We start from the raw sequence: 6,164 nt of genomic DNA, 5'->3' as shown, positions 1-6,164 counted from the left end.
TTTTTTATATGAGAAAGAGGGAATAATCTATTGTATAAACTTTTATTCTACATTAGAGATTATCTGTATAACTCGAATTTAAGGATCTCGGAAGTAGTTTTACTTCCGAGAACTCCATTCGGCCTTCAAATATATATTTTTATTCTATTCTTAAAAATAATTATTTCATTCTTATTCCATTCTGTGTCTTACCATCGACTTGTCTAATCCATCCAAATTTATACGATAAATAAATAATAAATCTGTGTGAAAATCTAGAGTGGCTGGATAGAATATCATATTAAAAATTTTATATTATATACCGTATAAAAAATTTGATATTTAATATATATATACTCTATTAAAATTTTGATATTAATCCGGTGATAAAAATCAGGGGCCCATATAGGGAGAGGTCAATGATATGGGGGAATCAAGGTCCCGGCTGAGCGGAGGGAAGCCACCTGGCTGACCGACCGGAGTAAATCCCGGGCCGGCATATAGATAGTTACGGTATGGCGTCAGGCATATTTTTTTGACACAACCATTTTGTGGTATGCTTTGAGGAGCGTGCACGCTTCGAGAAGTATGCACGCGCCTCTCCGGTATCCTATATAAAGACCTCCGGACTTCGACGGAGGTATGTTTTTCTCCTCTACTGTAGCCACAGTCTCATTATTTTACCTCTGCTTCAGCCCGTCGTTGCCTGACTTAAGCGTCGGAGGGTCGTCGCCGGGACCCCCTTCCAGGCCCGGCTTTGTTGCAGGTTCACCGGAGGTCCACGTCATTGCGGAGATCACCCGGAGGCAGCAGAGAGCGCCACGTCCCCAACTTTCATCGACTCAACGCACGGACAGGATCAAATTGGCGCTGTCTGTGGGAACGCACCTAAATCCGAGCCGAGAAGATGGAAGAAACTGGACGCCAACTCATGGTGACACTCTCTCCCGAGGAGTTCGACGCACTCATCCAAGCGCGAGCTACGAAGATGGTCGAGCAACAGCAGAAGGCCCAAGCCGAGCGGATAGCGCAACAGGCCACCTCAGTTTCTGGTGGTCGAGCGGCGATGGAGGACCGACCGGAGCAATACTCTAATTGGGCACAGAACAAGGGGCAGACCGACACACCAGGAGACGCGCCAGCCGCCCCTATTCCGTTTCATCGAGCACTGTTCCAGACTTCGTCGGAGCTGGCCCTAGCCAACTAGGGATCGTCTGACAAAGCGCCCGTGCGGGACGTCAGGAAGGGGAAGGCAATGTGTGCAGGGTCATCCCCCGAGCGGGTCAATCGCCAGTTCTCCGAGGCAATCTTACAAGACCCTCTCCCAAAGCATTACACTCCCATATCGATCGGAGAGTATAGCGGTACAACCGATCCGGATGACTATTTCGGTAAGTTCGATAATGCTGTTACTCTTCATCAATACACCGACGGAGTCAAATGCAGAGTCTTCCTTACTACGTTGTCCGGTTCGGCACAACGCTGGTTCCGGAGGTTACCGGACGATCCATTCAGAGCTTCAGAGACTTCCGGACGGCATTCCTCCATCACTTTGCCAGCAACCGACGCTATCAGAAGACCAACGTCAGCCTCTTTTCCATGAAGCAAGGGCCAAGAGAAACTCTCCGAGCCTACATCCAACGCTTCAACCAAGCAACTATGGACATCCCCACGGTCTCGTCTGAGACAATGATGCATGCTTTTACACAAGGCTTAGTCGACGGGGACTTCTTTCGCTCGCTCATCAGGAAGCCGCCTCGCGACTACAACTACATGCTGAAAAAATCAAGTGAGTATATTAACGTGGAGGAAGCGCAAGTGGCCCGGAAGAAGGAAGCGACAGGCGAGCCCCTAGCCCAAATCGAACGGAGAACACACACCAACCAGCAACCGCCGAGAGGACCACGTGCCGAGGGGATGAGACCCCCTCAAGATTCTAGGTCGCCCGCCATTCAGTACATTGCGGTCGAGCGGCCTAGACAAAAAGGCAAGGTATGGACACCCATGTTTTGCAAAATCCATCAATCAACCACCCACAACACTCAAGACTACCGGAGTCTCCCCCCGGTCAGCCAACCTGAGCCGAGGAACTATCGCCGCCGATCACCTTCCCTGGATAGGCGAGCTCATCATCAGCACGCCGAGCGGTGAACAGCTAGACGTTCACCCGAGCAGCACCACCATCAGCAGCACCATCACTAGCCAAGGGCCAACCCCCGAGTCTCCCATGAGCAAGCTAAACCGTTTGCTCGGGAGGAAGAAAATAGAAGTAATATCACTGGGAGGAATCAATATCATCGCTGGTGGACCAACAGGAGGTGACTCCAACCGAGCCCGCAAGTCGTACGCCTTACGACTGGAAATATATGCTGTGGGATGCAGCCAAGAGAAGGCGAACGGGCCGGCGATCAGATTTGGTCCTGGCGACCTCGAGGGAGTCGAAGTGCCGCACGATGACACCCTCATCATCCGAGCGGTAATAACAAACTATACTATTCATCGCATCTTTATTGACACAGGGAGTTCGGTCAACATCATCTTCAAGAAGGTGTTCGACCAGCTCCAGATCGACAGGGCGGAGCTGCTACCAATGACCACGCCCTTGATCAGATTCACTGGTAACGAGGTTCAACCAGTCGGTCAGATGAAGTTGGCCATTTCGCTCGGAGAAGAACCACTCAGGAGGACGCGGACCGCTAACTTCATCATTGTGGACGCTCCCTCAGCGTACAACGTCATTTTGGGCCGACCGGCCCTCAACGAGTTCCGAGCTGTCGTCTCAACTTTCCATCAGAAGATCAAGTTCCCCATGGAAGACCAAGTGGGAGAAGTTAGAGGCGATCAGTTGGCAGCACAGCGTTGCTATGTAGAGATGGTGCGAGCCGAGTCGAGGTCCGCTCGGAAGGCCCCCGTATCGAGGTAAACGCTATAACCGAAAAGCCGCCTACTTTTGTTTATGAAGAAAAGGAGGAGCTACAGATCCACCCGGCTCAATCGGAGGCCACGACGTTCATAGCCTCCGACCTAGAGGCGAGCCAGAAGGAGGAACTGACCAGATGTCTCCAACAAAACCGCGACGTCTTCGCGTGGTCGACGCACGAGCTGCCAGGAATCTCTCCAAGCGTCGCGCAGCACGAGCTACACGTCTGGCCGGGCGCTCGTCCCGTCAAGCAAAGGAAGCGGGACTATAGTGCCGAGCAGAACGTCATCATACGGGCGGAAGTCGAGAAGCTCCTGGAGGTCGGCCACATACGCGAGGTACAGTTCCCAAGTTGGTTCGTAAATGTGGTGCTAGTCTCCAAGCCTGGCAACAAATGGAGAGTCTGCATCGACTTCCGTGACCTGAACAAGGCGTGTCCGAAGGATTTTTACCCACTGCCTCGGATTGACCAAATGGTGGACTCAAACGCGGGGTGCGAACTGATATGCATGTTGGATGCTTATCAGGGTTATCACCAAGTGCCGCTCACCCGGGAAGATCAAGAGAAAGTCAGCTTCATCACGGCGGACGGCACCTACTGCTACAACGTAATGCCGTTCGGATTGAAGAACGCAGGAGCTACATACCAGCGACTCATGAACAAGGTGTTCTGGAAGTAGATTGGGCGAAACCTAGAGATATATGTTGATGATATACTCATTAAATCATTCCAAGCGCCCGATCTGTGCGTAAATATAGAAGAAACCTTCCGGACGCTGAGAGCGTACGAAGTCAAGCTGAACCCCCAGAAGTGTCTGTTCGGAGTCAAAAGTGGACGCTTCCTGGGATACATCGTTACCGAGCATGGCATCGAGGTGAACCCTAGCAAGGTGAAGGCATTGCAAGATATGCCGCCACCCAGAAATCTTAAGAAAGTTCAGCGCCTTACAGGTCGGATAACAACATTATCGCGATTCATCTCCCGGACGACCGACCGAGCCTTGCCCTTCTTCAAGATTCTGCGCCGAGCTACTAAATTCCAGTGGGATAAAGAATGTGACCGGGCGTACGAAGCTTTGAAGGTTTATCTGAACTCTCTTCCTGTATTAGCCAAGCCAATTACCGACGAGTCGCTCCACGTCTATTTATCATTGACTGAGCATGCCATTGGCTCGGCATTGGTACGGTCGGACAGCGAAGAACAGCCGGTGTATTTTCTAAGCCACATTTTAAAGGATGTCGAGTCCCGCTACACTGGTCTCGAGAAGCTTGCATTCGCGTTAGTCCTCGTCGGTCGGAGGCTCCAGCCTTACTTCTTGGCGCATACAATAATCGTTATGACGAACAGTCCTCTAGGGAGAGTCCTCCTCAACCCAGAGGCATCCGGACGGCCTATCAAATGGACAACCGAGCTTAGTGAATTCGATATACAGTACCAGCCTCGAACAGCAATTAAGGCGCAGTCATTGGCAGACTTCGTCATGGAGGTGCAAAATCCCGAGCCCGAAGCCACTTGGAAAGTGTACGTAGACGGATCGTCCACTCGGCAGAGAAGTGGGGTTGGCATGCTGCTGGGCCCTCCCCCCCCCCCCCCCCCCCACCCCCCACGGAGAACGGATGCACCTCTCTGTACGGCTGAACTATCGGACAACCAACAATGAAGCAGAGTATGAAGCGCTAATAGCAGGATTGTAGGCCACTCGACATGTGGGAGCTAGCAATGTTTTGATTCATTCAGATTCACAGTTGGCTGCTCAGCAACTTTCGGGAGCATTTGAGATAAGCAACGTTAGGCTCAAGCTTTATGCGGAAGCCTTCGCCAAACTAAAGGCCAGTTTCCGAGAGGTGGTGATACAAAAGATCCCCCGCACGGAGAATCAGGCTGCAGATGAACTGGCTAAGCTAGCCAGTTCGATATCACCGATCGTCATCGAGCAGCCAGTCGAGCAGGTGTCTCTGGTCACCCACATCGACTGGATGGAGGGGCTCACATTTCCAAACGACTGGCGGACGACTATAACAGAGTTTCTGAAGTCAGGAGCAATACCGTCCGATCGGTCGGAGGCACATCTGCTCAGAAGGAGAGATGGTCGGTTCGTCCTCATCGGCGACCAGCTCTACAAAAAAGCGTTCTCCAAGCCTTTGCTTAAATGCGTTGGCCCAGAGGATGTTGACTATATTCTGCAAGAGGTACACCAAGGCTCATGCGGCGGGCATCTGGGCGCCCGCTCGTTGGCGAGGAAGGTTCTTTTGGCCGGCTACTTTTGGCCAACTTTACAAGAGGGTGTCGCCCAGACAGTCGCCACGTGCTTATCCTGCCAACGGTACCACAATTTCTCACATCATCCCGCGGAAGAATTAAAAACTTCCATGGTGTCCTGCCCGTTCGATCAATGGGGCATGAACATTGTGGGACCATTTCCAATGGCGACCAGACAGCGAAAGTTCTTGCTAGTAGTAGTAGACTATTTTTCCAAATGGATTGAAGTCGAGCCGCTAGCTAAAATAACCGAGGAGATGGTCAAAAAATTTATATGGCAGCATATCATCTGTCGGTTCGGCATCCCGCGACGGCTCATCTCTGATAATGGGAGGTAGTTCTCGGGTCAGCAACTCAGGGAATGGTGCGAGGGGTACGGCATCCAACAAGTCTTCACCTCCGTAGCATATCCCCAAAGTAACGGGCAAGCCGAAGTCACCAATCGGGAGATCTTACGAATTCTTCGGGTCTGACTTGACCATGAAGGTGGCAGTTGGGTGGACGAGTTGCCCGGGGTATTATGAGCACTCCAAACGACGCCCAAGGAGGGAATAGGAGTGACCCCCTTTCACCTGGTGTACTGGGGAGAAGCCATCGTCCCGGTAGAAGTCGGGGTAGAATCCGACCAGACCAAAGTCTACGACGAGAACAATACTAAGCGGAGGCATTTGGAGCTGGACCTGGTGAACGAGACGCGAGCCAAGGCCGCCATTCGGTTGATGGCGTACCAGTAAAGGATGAAGCAAAGCTAAAACAAACGGGTAATTTCCAGATATTTTCAGGTTGGCGACCTCGTCTGGAAGAAAGTCAAGCCGGTCGGCGATGTGACCAAGGTGGGAGCTCCTTGGGCTGGGTCGTTCAAGATTGTAGAAAAGCTCCATTCGAGCGCCTATTACTTCGACGGAAGATGGACGGAAGCTAGAACGACCGTGGAGCGCAAATCATCTCCAGTTGTACCGAACTGGGTGAAAGGTGTGCCATTGTAACTTATAATGTTCAATCCTG

Source organism: Zingiber officinale, chromosome 4A, assembly GCF_018446385.1.
Source record: "Zingiber officinale cultivar Zhangliang chromosome 4A, Zo_v1.1, whole genome shotgun sequence".
Lineage (NCBI taxonomy): Eukaryota > Viridiplantae > Streptophyta > Magnoliopsida > Zingiberales > Zingiberaceae > Zingiber > Zingiber officinale.
Note: the sequence above shows the minus strand (reverse complement) of the source record.